At 44.3% G+C, this 21,923-nt stretch overlaps 1 protein-coding gene across 2 annotated transcripts in view; it reads right to left on the bottom strand.

The window, feature by feature from the left end:
- LOC121576828 (ceramide synthase 1) overlaps positions 1-21,923 on the bottom strand; it is an 84,693-nt gene that overhangs the window by 47,260 nt on the left and 15,510 nt on the right. Inside the window, exon 2 of one of the 2 annotated variants that reach the window (XM_041890351.2) lies at positions 5,707-7,056. The exons of the other annotated variant lie outside the window; for it this stretch is intronic. The gene's annotated coding sequence lies outside the window, so the exon portion shown is untranslated. The remainder of the gene's footprint in view (positions 1-5,706; positions 7,057-21,923) is intronic. 2 annotated transcript variants of the gene reach the window in all.

The raw sequence follows: 21,923 nt of genomic DNA, 5'->3' as shown, positions 1-21,923 counted from the left end.
GGAAGAAAGGGGAACTGAAATAATGGAATGGTATCGAACACATCAAACACACAGTTTTCATGTGTTTGATACCATTTCATTCACTCCATTCCAGCCATTATTATGAGCCGTCCTCCGCTCAGCAGCCTCCTGTGAGAGGAGACATTATATTTGCTAAATCAACGTGTAGTTTCCTTACAAGCCTTTCATTCTAATATTCTTGACATGCAACAGATGCACAGCCTTTGGCAGGAAAAAAAACTTAGTTGGGAGAGTACAAGTCTCCCATTCAATGGTGTTCCCTTTCAAGTTGTGGGCACAAATATATATGAATGCCACCAGTGCAAAGACAGAAAAACAAAAGCCAAAGAGAAATATGCTGCTGAAATGAATAAGGCAGTAAGTTCAAAGACAGATCACTGTAATTTATACCATACACTTTTACAACATTAATTTAATGTTAATAATGTTGAAGTACTAACTAACTAAATGAATGTTCCTTGATAAAATTGAACAAGATGGGACTTTAAACGGGTGTCCCAACTCTGTGGTCACTAAAGATTCCATGGCACTTATTGCAAGAGTATGTAAGTGGGGTTAGGGTGGTGAGTTTCCCCTTACACTGTAAAGAGGTTTGGGTGTCTAGAAAAGTGACATGTACAGTTGAAGTCGGAGGTTTACATACACTTAGGTTGGAGTCATTAAAACTCGTTTTTCAACCACTCCACACATTTCTTGTTAACAAACTATAGTTTGGGCAAGTTGGTTAGGACATCTACTTTGTGCATGACACAAGTAATTTTTCCAAAAATTGTTTAAAGACAGATTATTTCACTTATAATTCACTGTATCGCAATTCCAGTGGGTCAGAAGTTTACAGACACTAAGTTGACTCTGCCTTTAAACAGCTTGGAAAATTCCAGAAAATGATGTCATGGCATTAGAAGCTTCTGATAGGCTAATTGACATCATCATTTGAGTCAATTGTAGGTGTACCTGTGGATGTATTTCAAGGCCTACCTTCAAACTCAGTGCCGCTTTGCCTGACATCATGGGAAAATCAAAATAAATCAGCCAAGACCTCAGAAAATAAATTGTAGACCTCCACAAGTCTGGTTCATCTTTGGGAGCAATTTCCAAACGCCTGAAGGTACCACGTTCATCTGTACAAACAATAGTATGCAAGTATAAACACCATGGGACCACGCTGCCGTCATACCGCTCAAGAAAGAAGGAGACACGTTCTGTCTCCTAGAGATGAACGTACTTTGGTGCGAAAAGTGCAAATCAATCCCAGAACAACAGCAAAGGACCTTGTGAAGATGCTGGAGGAAACAGGTACAAAAGTATCTATATCCAAAGTAAAATGAGTCCTATATCGCCATAACCTGAAAGGCCGCTCAGCAAGGAAGAAGCCACTGCTCCAAAACCGCCATAAAAAAGACAGACTACGGTTTGCAATCGCACATGGGGACAAAGATCGTACTTTTTGGAGAAATGTCCTCTGGTCTGATGAAACAAAAATAGAACTGTTTGGCCATAATGACCATCGTTATGTTTGGAGTAAAAAGGGGGTGGCTTGCAAGCCGAAGAACACCATCCCAACCGTGAAGCACGGGGGTGGCAGCATAATGCTGTGGGGGTGCTTTGCTGCAGGAGGGACTGGTGCACTTCACAAAATAGATGGCATCATGAGGAAGGAAAATTATGTGGATATATTGAAGCAACATCTCAAGACATCAGTCAGGAAGTTAAAGCTTGGTCGCAAATGGGTCTTCCAAATGGACAATGACCCCAAGCATACTTCCAAAGTTGTGGCAAAATGGCTTAAGGACAACAAAGTCAAGGTATTGGAGTGGCCATCACAAAGCCCTGACCTCAATCCTATAGAAAATGTGTGGGCAGAACTGAAAAAGCGTGTGTGAGCAAAGAGGCCTACAAACCTGACTCAGTTACACCAGCTCCGTCAGGAGGAATGGGCCTAAATTCACCCAACTTATTGTGGGAAGCTTGTGGTAGGCTACCCGAAACGTTTGACCCAAGTTAAACAATTTAAAGGCAATGCTACCAAATACTAATTGAGTGTATGTAAACTTCTGGCCCACTGGGAATGTGATGAAAGAAATAAAAGCTGAAATAAATCATTCTCTCTACTATTTTTCTGACATTTCACATTCTAAAAAATAAAGTTGTGATCCTAACTGACCTAAGACAGGGAATTTTTACTAGGATTAAATGTCAGGAATGGTGAAAAACTGAGTTTAAATGTATTTGGATAAGTTGTATGTAAACTTCCGACTTCAACTGTAAGTGAGTTTCAGAGATAGTCAGAATATAAATGTCATCTGTTACTAGCAAATTATTGATTTCATGAACCTTGTCTCTTAAGCTACATACAGTGGGGAAAATAAGTATTTAGTCAGCCACCAATTGTGCAAGTTCTCCCACTTAAAAAGATGAGAGAGGCCTGTAATTTTCATCATAGGTACACGTCAACTATGACAGACAAAATGAGAATTTTTTTTCCAGAAAATCACATTGTAGGATTTTTAATGAATTTATTTGCAAATTGTGGTGGAAAATAAGTATTTGGTCAATAACAAAAGTTTCTCAATACTTTGTTATATACGCTTTGTTGGCAATGACACAGGTCAAACGTTTTCTGTAAGTCTTCACAAGGTTTTCACACACTGTTGCTGGTATTTTGGCCCATTCCTCCATGCAGATCTCCTCTAGAGCAGTGATGTTTTGGGGCTGTCGCTGGGCAACACGGACTTTCAACTCCCTCCAAAGATTTTCTATGGGGTTGAGATCTGGAGACTGGCTAGGCCACTCCAGGACCTTGAAATGCTTCTTACGAAGCCACTCCTTCGTTGCCCGGGCGGTGTGTTTGGGATCATTGTCATGCTGAAAGACCCAGCCACGTTTCATCTTCAATGCCCTTGCTGATGGAAGGAGGTTTTCACTCAAAATCTCACGATACATGGCCCCATTCATTCTTTCCTTTACACGGATCAGTCGTCCTGGTCCCTTTGCAGAAAAACAGCCCCAAAGCATGATGTTTCCACCCCCATGCTTCACAGTAGGTATGGTGTTCTTTGGATGCAACTCAGCATTCTTTGTCCTCCAAACACGACGAGTTGAGTTTTTACAAAAAGTTCTATTTTGGTTTCATCTGACCATATGACATTCTCCCAATCCTCTTCTGGATCATCCAAATGCACTCTAGCAAACTTCAGACGGGCCTGGACATGGACTGGCTTAAGCAGGGGGACACGTCTGGCACTGCAGGATTTGAGTCCCTGGCGGCGTAGTGTGTTACTGATGGTAGGCTTTGTTACTTTGGTCCCAGCTCTCTGCAGGTCATTCACTAGGTCCCCCCGTGTGGTTCTGGGATTTTTGCTCACCGTTCTTGTGATCATTTTGACCCCACGGGGTGAGATCTTGCATGGAGCCCCAGATCGAGGGAGATTATCAGTGGTCTTGTATGTCTTCCATTTCCTAATAATTGCTCCCACAGTTGATTTCTTCAAACCAAGCTGCTTACCTATTGCATATTCAGTCTTCCCAGCCTGGTGCAGGTCTACAATTTTGTTTCTGGTGTTTCTTTGACAGCTCTTTGGTCTTGGCCATAGTGGAGTTTGGAGTGTGACTGTTTGAGGTTGTGGACAGGTGTCTTTTATACCGATAACAAGTTCAAACAGGTGCCATTAATACAGGTAACGAGTGGAGGACAGAGGAGCCTCTTAAAGAAGAAGTTACAGGTCTGTGAGAGCCAGAAATCTTGCTTGTTTGTAGGTGACCAAATACTTATTTTCCACCATAATTTGCAAATAAATTCATTAAAAATCCTACAATGTGATTTTCTGGAAAATAATTCTCAATTTGTCTGTCATAGTTGACGTGTACCTATGATGAAAATGACAGGCCTCTCTCATCTTTTTAAGTGGGAGAACTTGCACAATTGGTGGCTGACTAAATACTTTTTTTCCCCACTGTATGTTAACGTGGGCTATTTTTAACACTTTTCTGGGATTCTTGATTGTTTTTCTTGCTTTACTAGGAAGCTTAGCAGAGGTAGACATGCGTGAGTTATTTATGTTAGTGCAGGGTGAGCTGCACACAGTGGACTTCCTGCTAGGGCACACCACCTCAGTGCTAACAGTATAACTCTGGTTCATAGGCATATGATTACTGCATACAATAGCTGTAGGATCAGCAGAGGCATTCAGGGCAGTAAGAGGGACATCAATTAGGTTACTTACATTGTGTCTTCCAATGCCCCTGGGATAATGTACATTTGCTGAAGCATTATGACAACTCAGCGACACAATGGTAGGGATTAAATGAGCTGGGCTTGGGTCATTGATAAGTCATTGTCTCAAAGCAGCCTTATAATGCTGTGAAAGGATCCAGGAACCCAAATGATTTGGGTGGATCCCTTCCTCCTTATAATATGAGCTTTGTTTCCAGAAGGTATCAAAATTGTCAATAAATGTTACACCCACAGAGCTGCCATAGTCTCGTAGCCAGTTATGTAAGGCTAAAAGTCTGCTGAACCGTTCAATGCTACGATTTAAGGAGGGCAGAAGGCCAGATATTATGGGTCGTTTGTTGGTGTCAAGTAGTGACCCAATCAGTTCTTTAAAATCCATCTTCAGCTGTTCTGAGCTGCCCTTCATAATGTAATTTGACCCCACATGAACCATGACAGTATCAGCCCCCGGTGACTGACGGACAGCCTCGGGAAGCAACCTCATCTCTGATTCTCCACTGGGCTCGCAATATAAAGTGTGCCTATAGGCTATTTAGTTTTGTCTCAATCAAATGATCCATAGCCTCAATCTAATGATCCATAGCCTAGTTCCATTAATAATTCAGAATGAATAGCCTTATTGTTTTGTATGTCTACACTCTTAGAAAAAGAACCATAGGAGAACCCTTTGAAGAACCCTTTTTGGTTCCAGGTAGAACCCTTTTGGTCCCTTTCCACAGATGGTTCTACATGGAACCCGAATGGGTTCTACCTGTAACCAAAAAGGGCTTTACCTGTAACCAAAAAGGGTTCTCCTATGGGGACAGCCAAAGAACCCTTTTGGAACCCTTTTTTCTAAGAGTGTATGTAACGGATCATTACCTCTTCCACAGGCCCTGGTTAATAAATGGGCTACTCGGTCCACTACAGGCCATACCAAGTAAACGAGGGCCAAGAAACAAAGCTGCTGCTGTGCCTGGCAAAAAAGACTACTAAACTTATATGGCCAACAGATGTGTCTTCTAGACGCAACCTACAAGACCTGCTGGTACTCTGTGCCACTGTGTCCGAACCAGTGTTTGTTATGCAGTTTCTGGGGCCTTTGTCACACAGACAGAGATGACATCAGGTGTAAGAGAGGTCCTCCGTGTGTTCAAGGACTGGAACCCGGACTGGGATCGAAGACACTTTAAGGTGGACTTCTCTGAAGTTTAAATTTCTCACTGTCTCTCTATTTCACCCCTCTGCCTCGCTTAAAATCGAGGGAGGAAAGGGAGTGAATGAATGAGAAAGTGCCACAGTGAGGGTGTGTTCCCAGGTAAACAATAGCATCCACTGAAACATAATGGTTGTCTCATTAAATTGTAGTATTTAGGTTTTTTCACCTGCTAATGATAAAAATGACACAACATCCCATATCTTTTTGGGTCAGACAAGTACGTTTCTCTTATCTAATTGGACTTTTGTCTTACAGGATCCAAGGTAATCCTCTGAGACTTCCATAGAGAGAAGGTCTGGGTTGAGTGGACAAGGAATTGCCAGGCCCTCTACGGTTGAGGACTTCAACAGGAACCTGGCTGAACTGAAAAACAGTAGATCGTGGATTGAGAACCCAAAGCTGAGGGATTGGTTCTCTCACAAATGGCTGCCACAAGCTCAGGTTTGACATTGATTTAAATCTAACTTTTTAGTGTAATAGGCTGGTTAATTATTGATTGTTAAAGTTCATTCATAAGTAATTAATTCTTATGAGTATCCTGTTGACAATTAGTATAAGGCTCTTTATGAGGCATTGATAAATTGTATTATTCAGCGATCAATGGGTTTAGGTCATTCCACAGATTTTTTGTTTTTGTACAGAGATGGGTGCATGTGTTTCGTGACGAGGGGATGAAGGTTGCCATCTACATGAATAATAGGGTCGAGCAGCAGAATGAAGCTCTCAAGTGTGGTAATCAGGAAGGCTACAAGAATTGTAGCCTGAGTGATCTGTTGACCGACTTGGTAACCAACTTCTTCCCAACAGCCATTCAAAAATAAGTACTATTTTTTTTTTTTATGCATTTTTTTTCTTTGCTTGTGTTTAGTCCAGTGATGGGCAACTCCAGTCCTCGGGGGCCGGAGTGGTATCACACTTTTTCCCCATCCCTAGAAAACACAGCTGATTAAATTGCATTCTAAATTGAAGATCCTGATTAGTTGCTTATTGGAGTCAGGTGTGTTAGCTGGGGCTGGGGCAAAAGTGTGACACCAAAAGGACTGGAGTTGCCCATCCCTGATTTAGTCTATTCTCATGAATGCTCTGCTTTAAAATGTGGATTTGAATGATGCAATTAGTCATTTCAATTTCATCTCTACACCAAGGTACACAGAGCTGAACGTGAAGTGCTCGTCAAATTATAGAAAATACAATTAATCCACCAAACCGTTCCTGTGAGACCGACCCCGCGGGATGGCGGAGCATGTCACCAACCAAATTGAGAAGGCCAGCACAATCAGGGCGGAGGACTTCACCGAAGTGGGTGAGGGGTTGTTCAGTGAAGAGCCAGACTGACCCTACAGGCTGGTACTCTGTGAACTTCGGGAAGGATTGCATAATGCCCTCTTGCACATGCAGGGACTGGGAGAGGCACAAGATCCCTTGCATGCACTTCTGTGCTGTTTTTCGGTTAGTTGAAGGGTGTGCTTGGGATCAGCAGGAGAACAGGACAATCCCCTGCTGAATCTCAATTATGCCACTTTTAGCCAACAACAGCCAAACTCCACATCTGAGCAGCATGGTGATGCGGATGAAGAAGATTTCCGTCCATACGGAGGTCCATCTGGAAGAGGACAGAAGAGGACCTTTTAGAAGGTGTTGCGGAAGCAATGTGCAGGCTATCTTAAAGAGATCACAGACCTCACTTATCATCTCCAAGTTGAAGAGTTCATGACTGACCTGTCTTCACATCTACAAAGCCTACAGCAGAAAATGAAGGCCCATGTTCCACAGGATAAAGGCCTTACACTGGCCTTTTCCCCAAGGAAGAGAAAAGCTGGAAGGCCATGGACACCCTACCAACCTTGAGAGCGTCACACCCTTTCACAGGCAGGGTAGGACAGCATGCAGATGCCATGCGAAAAACTATGTTTCCCAAACTGAGTGTGTAGTGAGATACCTTGTTGGCAGGGAGCCTAGGTCGGAAGGGAGGATGGTAAATAAGTCAAATAAGTTAAATAAATAAATTACTATAGTAAGTGCCAAATAAAGTAACAGGGTTGAATTTTATCTTAAATCAGCCAGACATTTCTGTGAAACGGTGTACATTTTACTGGTGGATTTTCTGAATAAAAATCAAGATGTGTCAATTTGTTTGTCTACATGCCATCTTAAAAACAATATCGCTATTAGAGTAAACCTATTTTGGGTTAAGACAAGTACATTTGAGTAAGGGAAAAAATCATGATAAGCTTGCAAGCTGAGTTTGAATAAGGCATCTGATTACCACTTTTGCATTTAGAACGTTTTTTTTTTTTATAGCTAATAAATAACCAAATCATTGATAGAGCACTAGATAAAAGAAATACATGTCTCTCGTCTTCCCCTGCAAGCTGGCCGGCATACGCGTCATCACACTCCCTCGTCTGATTGGTTGTTTCCCACGAACCCCAAGCTGGCATACGTGTCATCACACTTCCTCATCAGATTGGTCGAGAAGGTGGGCCTTATGACTTTGTGGCTGTGGTAACTAGTGATAAACCAGGCCCTCCACAAGGCCAGAGGAGCACTAGCTGCTGGGCTCACAGACGATCCGCTGGCCGGCGTATCAGATGAGAAACCAAACCCCGACTCCTTATCTTTCCTCATGACAGAGGAGCTGTACCTCTCATTGCGACCGGCCGGCCCACACCGAGCACGCCTCCGAGCCGAGAAACAAGTGAAAGAGGTCTGTTTGCTGTATGTCTTAATCACTTGTCACTGGTTAGCAGCAGGCCCAGGACCAGGCCCTGGTCATCCATCTCTGCTAGTGTGCTTAGTGCAGCAGGGACTAGTTCTCTTTCTATCTTTCTCCCTTCCCTCTTTTTCCGACATCCCAGATGCACAAGGACAGGGACAAGCTGGCAAGAGAAAGAGAGAGAGACAGTGAGAACTACAGAGGAAGACAGAGAGAGGTCCTCTGTGATCACGCTGGGTCACGTGACCCACATCCTCGTGTTTCGTGAGTCATGTATGTTGCAGCCAGCAGGATAGGATATCCACTGCATGCCTCAGACCTCCTCCACATCCCTACCTCCCCCCTCTAACCCCCCTGCCTGCAACGTTTATTTATAGAGGCCAGCTGTCAGCGCAATGTCCCCCCCCTTATCATCTTATCATCACCCCATTCCACACAGGGCAGAGCAGAGCGAGCCAGGTGCTATTAACACACAGCGAGGCTGGGGCATAGCCCGAGCACGTCTTGTTCATTCATCATCAGACATCCTCTTTTTGTGCCATCCGTCCTCCCAGTCATCTAATTCTACATTCTGATGTGTGTGTGTTGTTCACAGGCCTGCATCCTGTTGATGCCCACCATACAATAAAGGCATGTATAGATCTGACAACATATCAGTTGTAATGCCCATGTAATACATATGTCGTGCTCTGCATGGCAGACATATTTGGCGAGGACAGTATCTCTCCCGTAAACAAATACCCATCGGTCCTGGCTGTCCTTTCATATTAGGCCACACTTCAGTCATTTCCTAACTGGACTCTAAAGTAATGGTTTCCAGCATTTCAGCTGATGCTGCCGAACAAGTTATCTCTCTTCAGGCACTGAGTCCCCATCTGAACTCGTTCCTCTGCCCCGACCTCATGGCTAAACTGGCACTCAGCGGCTCTCTCTTCTGCTCCATTTCTCCCAGGGCCACAAAGAAAAGAGAGACATGGTGAAAGAGAGAGGTATTTGGTATTTGGGGGATTTATTAGGATCCCCATTAGCTACTGCAAAAGCATCAGCTGCTCTTCCTGGGGTCCACATGAAACATAACATAATACATAGTACATAACATTATTAGTCAAGGACTGGTATACATACATTTAAAATGTCACACGTAGCCTACATATCAGTACATACACACAATATCTAGGTCTAATACATAGTACAGTGCAAATTACAATACAAGATATATCAAATGGCTGTGTCTCTTCACAGTCCCCTTTGTGCAGTAAGGTGTTCTTTTATCAGTTTTTTTAAAACTGGTTTTATTGCTAGCTTGAGTTACCTGGGGTGGCAGAGGGTTCAATGTAGTCATGGCCCTATTTAATACTGTGCGTTTCCCAGTCTCTATTCTGGACCTGGGGACTGTGAAGAGACCTCTGGTTGCATGTCTTGTGTTGTACCAATGAGTTTCCAAACTGTACTTGAACAGACAGTTCTGTACCTTCAACACATCAACACCTCGCACAAAGACCAATAGTGATGCAGTCAATCTCTCCTCAACTTTGAGCCAGGAGAGACTGACATGCATGTTACTGTCACTTTCCCTCCGTGTACATCTAAATGCAATACGTGCTGCTTTGTTCTGGACCAACTGCAATTTACCTATGACCACACAGCTGGACAGTAGTCCATGTGCGACAAAACTAGGGCCTGTAGGACCTGTCTGGTCGACTGAGATGTGAAGAAGGCAGAGCAACGCCCTATCATGGACAGACCTCTTCCCATTTTAGCAACCATTGAGTCTATATGTTTTGACCATGACAGCTTGCTATCTAGGGTTACACCAAGCAGTTTAGTCTCCTCAACTTGCTCAATAGCCACATTATTCAATAATAGATGTAAACGAGGTTTAGCGTTGAGCGAGTGATTTGTCACAAAAATTATGCTTTTAGTTTTTTAGATATTTAGCACCAGCCTATTGCTAGTTACCCATTCTAAAACTGACTGGAGCTCTATGTTAAGTGTCTTCAGTTATTTATTTTACTGTTGCAGCCAACGCGTATACTGTTGAGTCGTTAGCGTACATAGACACACAGCCTTTATTCAAGGTCAGTGGAAGGTAATTTGTAAAAACAGAAAACAATAATGGCCCTAGCCGGGTTGCCTGCGGTACACCACAGAACTGAATTTCCATTAACTAAAACCCTCTGTGTTCTATTAGATAGGTAACTCTCAATCCATAATAAGGCAGAGGATGCAAATCCATAACACCTATGTTTTTTCAGCAATACGTTATGATCAATGATATCAAAAGCTGCATTGAACAAAACAGCTCCCACAATCTTCTTACTATCAATTTCTTTCAGCCAATCATAAGTCATTTGTGTCAGTGCTGAGCATGTTGAGTGCCTTCCCTATAAGCATGATGAAAGTATGTAGTTAAATTGTTTTCTGTAAAATAACTTTGTATTTGATCAAACACAATGTTTTCCAAACATTTGCTAAGCACTTGTAACAGGCTGATTGGTCGGCTGTTTGAACCATTAAAGGGTGCTCTGCTATTCTTGGGTAGCGGAATGACCTCTGCCTCCTTCCATGTCTGAGGGCACACACCGTCTTCTAGGCTTAAATTGAAGATGTGGCAAACAGGAGTCACAATGTATTCCGCTACCAACCTCAGCAATTTACCATCCAGGTTTTTCAGTGAGAGAGAGCGTTGAGAGACGGAGAGAGAGACATCTTTCATGACGAAAAAGCGGTTGCCATGGCAGCTGTTTGCTGATGGCAGCTCACGCTGCCAGAATCTCACAGAGTGGTCGCAGCCCTCTCCTTTTTCTCGCTTCCCCTCCCTCCACCAACTGCACCCCACAGCTCGCTCTTTCACTGTCACTTTCTCACCGTCTCTCTATTTCACCCCTCTGCCTCGCTTAAAATCGAGGGAGAAAAGGGAGTGAACGAATGAGAAAGTGCCACAGTGAAGGGTTATATAACAGGGAATGAACAGAGCCAGTGAGTCTATGTAGGGGTCCACCTCCTCCATCTCTCCCTCTCTCCTCCCCTCCTCTCCATCTCTCTCTCCTCCTCCTCTCCTCTCCATCTCTCTCTCTCTCTCTCTCTCCTCCCCTCCTCTCCATCTCTCTCTCCTCCTCCTCTCCTCTCCATCTCTCTCTCTCTCTCTCTCCTCCCCTCCTCTCTCTCTCTCTCTCTCCTCCCCTCTCTCTCCTCTCTCTCTCTCTCTCTCTCCTCCCCCTCCTCTCCATCTCTCTCTCTCTCCTCCCCTCCTCTCCATCTCTCTCTCTCCTCCCCCTCCTCTCCATCTCTCTCTCTCCCTCCCTCCTCTCCATCTCTCTCTCTCTCTCTCTCTCTCTCTCTCTCTCTCTCTCTCTCTCTCTCTCTCTCTCCCTCCTCTCCATCTCTCTCTCTCTCTCTCTCTCTCTCTCTCTCTCTCTCTCTCTCTCTCTCTCTCTCTCTCTCTCTCTCTCTCTCTCTCTCTCTCTCTCTCTCCTACCTCTTTGTTGGGCTGGGAGGGGAGGGACAAAGCTTGCACCCCAGACGGGGACAGAAGGAACCAGAGCAGAGAGCACTTTGTTCTCCTCCAGTCGCATCCCCCTGCCCCTAAGACCCCCCTTCAACCCCTCCCCTAAGAGCCCCTACTCCTTAACCCCTCCCCTAATACCCCCTACTCCTCAACCCCTCCCCTAAGACCCCCTACTCCTCAACCCCTCCCCTAAGACCCCCTACTCCTTAACCCCTCCCCTAAGACCCCCTACTACTTACCCCTCCCCTAAGACCCCCTACTCCTTAACCCCTCCCCTAAGACCCCCTACTCCTTAACCCCTCCCCCAAGACCCCCTACTCCTTAATCGCTGCTCCCCTCGCCTCTATTCACATCCCCTATCTCCTTACCACTCCCAAAACCTGAAACCCCTCCATCCTTATCCCCACCCCACCCCATTAACTACAACCCCATCTCCATCCCACCCCAAAGCTCCCGCCCTTCCATCATTTCGTCATCTCACACCTCTCAGGTCATTTCACTGCGACCCCTCTGCCTAATAACTGTGAAGCACCCTGGGATATTTAGTGTTTTAAGGCTAATTGGCGTGTTTATGATTTGCTGAATGAAAGGCATTCTGCAGCTGGACTGCGATCCTGAATTCGTCTCAGTACAGAGGAATCAGAGTCGGCCAGAACAGAGAGGCCAACACAGCAGGAAATATCATGACGAGGAGAGAGAGACACACATCTCTCACACACACACGCAACAACACACATCATATTAGAACATGACATGCCTATTATGTGACATACAGTGCATTTGGAAAGTATTCAGACCCTTTGACTTTTTCCACTTTTGATACGTTACAGCCTTATTCTAAAATGGATTACATTGTTTTTTTCCCTCATCAATCTACACACAATACCCCATAATGACAAAGCTAAAAACATGTTTTTAGAAATGTTTGCAAATGTATTACAAATAAAAAACGGAAATATCACATTTACATAAGTATTCAGACACTTTACTCATTACTTTGGACAGCGATTACAGCCTCGAGTCTTCTTGGGTATGACGCTACAAGCTTGGCACACCTGTATTTGGGGAGTTTCCCCCATTCTTCTCTGCAGATCCTCTCAAGCTCTGTCAGGTTGGATGGGGAGCGTCGCTGCACAGCTATTTTCAGGTCTCTCCAGAGATGTTTGATCAGGTTCAGGTCCGGGCTCTGGCTGGGCCACTCAAGGACATTCAGAGACTTGTCCCGAAGCCACTCCTGCGTTGACTTGGCTGTGTGCTTAGGGTCGTTGTCCTGTTGCAAGGTGAACCTTCGCCCCAGTCTGAGGTCTTGAGCACTCTGGAGCAGGTTTTCATCAATGATCTCTCTGTACTTTGCTCCGTTCATCTTTCCCTCGATCCTGACTAGTCTCCTAGTCCCTGCCACTGAAAAACATCCCCACAGCATGATGCTGCCAACACCATGCTTCACCGTAGGGATGGTGCAAGGTTTCCTCCAGATGTGACGCTTGGCATTCAGGCCAAATAGTTCAATCTTGGTTTCATCTTACCAGAGAATCTTGTTTCTCATGGTCTGAATCCTTTAGGTGCCTTTTGGCAAACTCCAAGCGAGTTGTCATGTGCATTTTACTGAGGAGTGGCTTCCGTCTGGCAGCTCTACCATAAAGGCCTGATTGGTGGAGTGCTGTAGAGATGGTTGTCCTTCTGGAAGGTTCTCCCATCTCCACAGAGGAACTCTGGAGCTCTGTCAGAGTGACCATCGGGTTCTTGGTCCCCTGTAGCTCAGTTGGTAGAGCATGGCGCATGCAACGCCAGGGTTGTGGTTCCGTTTCCCACAGGGGGCCAGTATGAAAATGTATGCACTCACTAACTGTAAGTCGCTCTGGATAAGAGCGTCTGCTAAATGACTAAAATGTAAAATGTTGGTCACCTCCCTGATCAAGGCTCTTCTCCCCCGATTGCTCAGTTTGGCTGGGCGGCCAGCTCTAGGAAGAGTCTTGGTGGTTCCAAACTTCTTCCATTTAAGAATGCTGGACCCCACTGTGTTTTTGGGGACCTTCAATGCTGCAGAAATGTTTTGGTACCCTTCCCCAGATCTGTGGAATTCATTCGACCTCATGGCTTGGTTTTTGCTCTGACATGCACTGTCAACTGTGGGACCTTATATAGACAGGTGTGTGCCTTTCCCAATCATGTCCAATCAATTTAATTTACCACAGGTGGACTCCAATCAAGTTGTAGAAACATCTCAAGGATGATCAATGGAAACATGATGCACCTGAGCTCAATTTCGAGTTTCATAGCAAAGGGTCTGAATACTTATGTAAATAAGGTATTTATGTTGTTTGTTTATACATTTTCCAAAATTTCTAAAAACCTATTTTTGCTTTGCTATTATGGGGTATTGTGTGTAGACTGATGAGGGAAAACATTTATTTAATCAATTTTAGAAGAAGGCTGTAATAATTTCAGAATGCACTGTATTTGCCTACAGAGGACACACACTTAGGGTGTTTTCACATATAGTCCTTGTGACGAGGTGAAATGAAGGAGTCAGGCGCAGGAGGTAAAATACCGAAGTCCAGAGTTTAATGCGTTCATATATATCAAACGCCCCAAGCGTCAAAAGGAACAAGCTCAAGGGAAAACATCCTTGGTATAAATACAATGTAGAGTAGCTCAACCGAGCTAACATGCTCTCACAATAAACCATCACTCACAAAGATAAGGGGAACAGAGGGAACACTTATACACATACTAATTAGGGGAGTGAGCACCAGGTGTGTGTGATTGACAAGACATGACAAGTGGAGTGATGAGAATGAGATCGGCAGTAGCTAGTACTCCGGTGACGACGAACGCCGAAGCCTGCCCGAACAAGGAGGAGGGGCAGCCTCGGTGGACATCGTGACAGTCCTCTTTAAAATAACCGATCTCAGTCCTCTTTGAAGTGAACTCCGGGGTAAAAAATAAAGCAAAATAACTAAGTTCTCTTTGTATTCACACTGCCCTTGCCTTTGAATGAGGACTCAACTCTTTTTCCAGTTCACTTCACCTATTTTGTGGTCCGAGTCCTCTTTGCATTCACATTGCTATGTTTAGAAAGGACCCAAGATCTTTTTGCAACATTCACTCGATGCACTCTGGGTTTTTACAAATTGCAGGACAAGCCATTCCATCAGAACGTGTTATCGGACAGCTAGATATACCTACTTACATTTTGGAAGCTAATAGATTGCATTTAGTTAAAAGATGAGACATAATAATTGTAATCAGTAGATAATATTAACATGCAAATATTATTGGTAACAGAATAAATACCAGAAGAATATCTGCAGGTGAAATAATGCTGTAATTGAAAATTGTACACCCAATGTAGGCTACTGCCCATGATTCTAACCAAATGTGTTGTCTTCTCACACTATTCAAACCCCACAATCAAATAAACAACTTATGAAGCTCTCAGCCTATAGATCACATATTGCAAACAAATAACCTTGAACTAAAAGCTCCACACATATTTTGGAGTTTCTGTGCATCCTTGACTATCCCGAATCAATTTCCAAAAACAGCACACGTTTTTTCAGCGAACCTGCACATCATCTTCTCTCTTTGTGGCACAAATGTGAGGGTTTATGGCTTGAGAAATGGTGTTGCAGTAGTCAAGTGTGTGGTGAGAGAATAATGACAAGCGAACCTCGGGAGCTTTGTGTTCACATTACCCCCCAAAACATTCACATTGCCCTAAAAAAGGGAACCGGACTTCAGAATTCAAGCAAACCGAACTCAGACCACCTCTCGAGATGGTCTCAGTTCGGTTCGCTTCGGGGGCTCTTTTGAGGGGTCTGAGTTCCTTTGAAGTGTTCACACTGCACAAAAAATTAAGCAAACCGCACTGAGTTCACAAAAATTGCCTGAACGGAAACAAGTATGAAAACACCCTAAACACATAGGCTACCCTATCTATACACATTAGACGAGAAACATGATACAACAACACCATGCTGGAAAAGAGAAATAGGCCTACACACACTCCATAGACAACACACCATAATCACATAATGCACATGATACAAAACAAACAAACCATACCCACACGAGAACACACACACACTAGCATACACTCCTGGAGCTGCTCTCTCTCGCTCTGTGGTGTGTGTGTGTTAGGGTTGTGTGTGACGAGTGATGTGCTGAGTAGGCAACCAAAGCTTTCCACCTGGTCTCGGAGGAGACATTAACCCCCCAACATCTGCCTGCTAATTGGAGGATTACACACATCCCACATTTACACACACACACACACACTGTACTGACAAAGGCCTGCACACATACTGTACACACACTAACGCACACACACTCTTAATGATTGAAGACACAAATGCATCTCACACTAATACTTTGCTCCTCTGGAGAGAAGTCGGTCCACTCAGTGTCATGCTGCCGGCATTTTAACAGACTGCCTCTGTCATATCAGCAAATACCGCTGCGTGATTTCATCGTTGCACCATTTCAATTCATCACTGTTGTTTTTTATAATGTCCTCTTTTCATGGGAAATGTTTCTCCCACTGTATATTTTCAATGGAAGGGCATTCAAGAGGTACATTTGGTTTCTTACACTGAAATTAGATAACAGCTAGCCCTATTAGGGCCAACTACTGGGCCTATATTTGTCCTTGTTTATGGAGGATAGTGTATGTACTTCATATTGTCAACTGACCGCCCTTAACCCCCAGGCTCTGACTTTTTCAGTCACATAACGGCTTTATTCATGACCATTTCTAATGTTGACGACATTTACTTTTGTTTACAGCCAGCTTGTGATCTGTGGTCATATGACCTACCATTTAAGGGATGCTCTACAACACAGTAACACTGAGATGCTAGCTAGGCTATCTTATAGCTGTTGATGTCTTCTGCTGCTGTAGTTCTCAGAGTCTCGTCGTTCCCACCAGCTCAGTCAGTCCTGTAATAGGTGAACGCTGTACAGCCCCGAGCAAGAAGCGCTGGTGTCATGAGCCCAGTTCAAAGGTTAACTGCCAGGGAGTGACAGAGAGAAAGCGGTTTGTCATCTCCTGCTACTTAGCAGCAAGACAAAAAGAAACCACACTCTTAGAAAAAAGGATTCCAAAAGGGTTCTTTGGCTGTCTGGATAACAGCATCTGCTAAACGCTCTTATCCCCATAGGAGGACACCCCATAGGAGAACCCTTTTTGGTTCCAGGTAGAACCCTTTTTGGTTCAAGGTAGAACTCTTTTGGGTTCCATGTAGAACCCGTCTGTGGAAAGGGTTCTACATGGAACCCAAAAGGGTTCTACCTGGAATCAAAAAGGGTTCTCCTATGGGGCAGCCAAAGAACCCTTATCGGTTCTAGATAGTACCTTTTTTTCTAAGAGTGCACTGTTCCTCAATTATTCACTCAACATTTACATTTTAGTCATTTAGCAGACGTTTTTATCTAGAGTGACTTACAATTAGTGCATTAATCGTGACCATGGGACAGTCTGCGCAAAGCAAGTTTTCACATCCCAGATCTCAGAACTGTTTTGTAGTGAATTCTTCTTTCATAACCCATTAGGTCCTTACCTTAAAATGTACCTAAAATGGAGAGTATCAGAATCCTGAGACATTTGTAAATCCGTTTTTTTTGGAGGGTGCAATCGCAGATAGAACCTTATGGCTCTGAAATGTAAATCTGGGTTCAGCCATCTGACACTTCTGAATTAGACATGTTCTGTTTTTAAGAAAAAATTAGCTATTTGAATACATAAATGATAGAACAACACTATTTTACCAAGATTGTCACAACACATCATCAAATACATTAAGAAATGTATTATGATCATCAGACGAATTACTGTCATCACTGAAGGACGATGTGACAACATAATTTACTTTCTGACAGTGTTGTTTTTTTGCTTGTGTGCAATTATTGCCGGCTAGAGTAGCCTAGACCATCCTTAGAGTGAGATGGCAAAGACGTTTTCTGATTGGTCCATCTGTATTTGTTCAGGCTTGGGATTGGATTGCAGATAGAACCTTATAGCGCCAAGTTCAAATGGGTTTATGCAGATAGAACTTTCAAGGTCAATTTTATTTGCTTAAAATGTACTTTTTCAAAATCTTCATAAACATATGACGAACCATCTAAAGATCAATTATATGTGACTAAATCATTTTTGAACAAAATGTCAGATAGAACCTTATAGTCCCAAGATTTCGATGTCACAGTTGTAGCAAGTACATTTTCCCTCAATAAAGTAGTCAGTGCTAGTAGGAAAATACTGATATTTGTTATTTATTATTCACAAGCTGTTCCGTTCTCCCCGTGTGTATGTAGGCATATGGGTGTTATTCATAATTCAACAGGCATGAAATTGGCAACACTAAGAGGGGTTGTACATAAAGCCAGGAGCCTGTGGTTTATTTACATTTACATTTTAGTCATTTAGCAGACACTCTTATCCAGAGCGACTTACAGTTAGTGAGTGCATACATTTTTCATACTGGCCCCCCGTGGGAATTGAACCCACAACCCTGGCGTTGCAAACGCCATGCTCTACCAACTGAGCTACATCCCTGCCGGCCATTCCCTCCCCTACCCTGGACGACGCTGGGCCAATTGTGCGCCGCCCCATGGGTCTCCCGGTCACGGCCAGCTACGACAGAGCCTGGGGTCCCCTTTATGAGGTCACTGTAATAACCATGTCGCTGCCTGCCGGGCCGAGCCGGGCGGTCATATAGTAGGAACTAAAGGAGAGGCTCGCTGATTAGTGTTGATTCTATTAGCGACGCTTAGACCACATTACACTACAAGGATGAGTTGTTATAGACTAGCATCCCCTGGATAAATCTTGGAGTAGGCTTAGCGATGACGAGGAGGTGGAGGTGGGGGGGAGGGGGGAGACAGTGGGTTCAGCTCAAACAAACCTGGTAGCGTCTGCTCAGCTGCCCTTGTGCTTGGGCTAAAAGAGTAACACCTAGGCTGTCGTTATAAAACAGCCACTCTAATAGCTGCCAGATGTGTAGCTCATGTGGGGCTAACTAGCCTGTTGCTATGCTAACCGACAGGTTCTGGCTGAGGCTGGTCTGACAGCGGAGCGAGAGATGGAGGAGAATGACACAAACAACAGCACTGGATGGCAATTACAGAAAAAATTGCTATTTTCCTATGATTCTAAATGTGTGGATGTACACCAGCCCTTCAACTTCCTAACGAGAGACTTCTATGTAGGCCTAAATCCTGTTATAAAAACACTGAAAGGTATTAAACTACGGTCCTACCTTTGAAAACCATGAAAAGTGGGGAACTCCTTGTAAACAGGCTTGATATACATTCTAGCCTACTACTAATGAAGGTTCACTCCCACCACAACTCTCTCAGACTCTGGCCTCTGCAGAGCTACAGTGTCCTGAGGAGACAATGAGCTCACATTTCCTTTGCCCTCTCAATCGTATTGTCATAGAGTAGCCTTGTTGTTGGGGTTACAGAGCTCTGCCAAGTTGAACAGCCACAATGTGTTTTTGTCTACGTACCAAGGGGTTGCCATGTGAAGAGAAGAGAGAGGGAAAAAACGCTGTTGTGGTCAAGGCTGTGCATTCCAGCTTGCCAGGGGAAAGACAGGAGGCAAACAAGTGATTTATAGGAGTTGGTTAGTGAATCATTATAAAGGACTGCCTGTCTGCTTTGGTAATGATTTGTGTTGTCTAAAGAGGTTTTGGAGCTGCTTCTTCATATGCTATTTGGTTAAAGCCAGTTATATAGCAACACTTAAACATGCTTTGTATGAGGGCATGTAAGGATCATCTCTTCAATTCAGGGCTGTTGGGACTTTCAATTAAGACAAAAATAGTTTTACTATACTAATACAGCTCCCTTCTATAGTTACCTGTTAACAGGATTTGGTTGCATATGTGTTACGTCTCCTCCCATTGCTCCCCTCCGGCGCTCTGATTCGCCGGTCTACTGAGCCACCGGTCTGAGCGCACCACCTCAGCAACACCGGAATGGAAACCCAACACACCCTAATCACCTCCAGCGCACCTGCACCTCATCATCTCATCACCACCCCTATATAGCCCTGGATTGTTCAGGGTACCAAAACATTTCTGCAGCATTGAAGGTCCCCAAAAACACAGTGGGGTCCAGCATTCTTAAATGGAAGAAGTTTGGAACCACCAAGACTCGTCCTAGAGCTGGCCACCCAGCCAAACTGAGCAATCGGGGGAGAGGGCCTTGGTCAGGGAGGTGACCATGAACCCGATGGTCACTCTGACAGAGCTCCAGAGTTCCTCTGTGGAGATAGGAGAACCTTCCAGAAGGACAACCATCTCTGCAGCACTCCACCAATCAGGCCTTTACGGTAGTGGCCAGACGGAAGCCACTCCTCAGTAAAAGGCACATGACAGCCCGCTTGGAGTTTGCCAAAAGGCACCTAAAGGACTCTCAGACATTGAGAAACAAGATTCTCTGGTCTGATGAAACCAAGATTGAACTCTTTGGCCTGAAGGCCAAGCGTCACGTCTGGAGGAAACCTGGCACCATCCCTACGGTGAAGCATGGTGGTGGCAGCATCATGCTGTGGGGATGTTGTTGTGGAAAATAACCACTATACTTTATTAACAATCAGTTCTTACAGAGTTTTTGTTGCATCAAGATATGACTGTATTAGAGTTTCAACAAAGCCGATGCCGGTCTGCAGAGTGGCACACCCTCTTCTCCTCTCCCTCCATCTTATTTAGTCCCCTCTTCAGTTTCCTGCTCTTTTATTGCTCCGCCCACTCCCTTTGTCTATGGTGGCGGCTACATTCGACTTTCATTCAGTTCAGAATCAATAGTAATACACTCAATCAATCCCTTATCTTGCAAAAACACTCATGTTTAGTTTAAACTCTGTTCAACCCTGGAGCCGCTCTTTATCACTTTGTGTGAGGAGAGAGACAAAAGACCACAGGCTAGTTTCAGTCCCTGATAAGATAGGACAGCCATGGATTTAAGTAAAAGCGAGCAATCTGACCCTAGGTCAGATTCCCTCTTTTACCCACACACACAGTGAAATGACCCAATTCAGTTAGCCACAAAGAATGTTAACTATATGTTCATGATTAACTCAGTTTTATCTGATAATCCATTAAAAATACACATCAATGTTTTTCAGCGGCAGGGACTGGGAGACTAGACAGGATCGAGAGAAAGATGAATGGAGCAAAATACAGAGAGATCCTTGATGAAAACCTGCTCCAGAGCGCTCAGGACCTCAGACTGGGGCGAAGGTTCACCTTCCAACAGGACAACAACCCTAAGCACACAGCCAAGACAACGCAGAAGACTCAAGGCTGTAATTGCTGCCAAATGAGCTGCAACAAAGTACTGAGTAAAGGGTCTGAATACTTATGTAAATGTGTTCCGTTTTTTATTTCTAATAAATGTGGAACATTTCTAAAAACCTGTTTTTACTTTGTCATTATGGGGTATTGTGTGTAGATTGATGAGGGGAAAAAAACGATTTAATCAATTTTAGAATAAAGCTGTAACGTAACAAAATGTGGAAAAAGTAAAGGGGTCTGAATACTTTCCGAATGCACTGTATGTTCAACTCATTACTGGAGCAAGCCACAACGGAAACCTCCCGGGCGCTCAGTAACCTCGCTACTAGCGATGCTTCTCCCCAGCCTACCCCGGCTTCCCGAGAACCCCGCTTACCTCCTCTGGAGCGCTATGCTGGAGATCCTGGAACCTGCCGGGTGTTTCTCTCCCAGTGCTCCCTCATCTTTGAGCTACAGCCCTCTTCGTTTCCTTCGGATGAGTCGAAGATAGTGTATCTTATAACGCTGATGTCTGGAAGGGCGCTCGCCTGGGCTACGGCGGTGTGGGATCAACAATCCGCCGTTTGCCTTAGTCTTAGTCCCTGTTCAACACCTTCCTTCATGGATTATCGGAGGAAATCAAAGACGAACTCGCAGCCCAGGAGTAACCCAGGGACCTCGACACCCTCATAGCCTTGACTATAAGCATTGATGGGTGCCTACGTCCTCTGTAGCTCAATTGGTAGAGCATGGCGTTTGTAACGCCAGGGTAGTGGGTTTGATCCCCGGGACCACCCATACGTAAAAATTTATGCACACATGACTGTAAGTCGCTTTGGATAAAAGCGTCTGCTAAATGGCATATTATTATTATTATTATAGGAGGTCTGTTTTCAGCCACACTCGCTCGTTCTCGGTTTCTCCCTCGCCTCCGAAGAACCCCGGAAGTCCCCTACGCCTGCATT

The sequence above is a fragment of the Coregonus clupeaformis genome, chromosome 11, assembly GCF_020615455.1.
Source record: "Coregonus clupeaformis isolate EN_2021a chromosome 11, ASM2061545v1, whole genome shotgun sequence".
In the NCBI taxonomy this organism is placed as follows: domain Eukaryota; kingdom Metazoa; phylum Chordata; class Actinopteri; order Salmoniformes; family Salmonidae; genus Coregonus; species Coregonus clupeaformis.
This window is presented reverse-complemented; position numbering and strand designations above follow the sequence as displayed.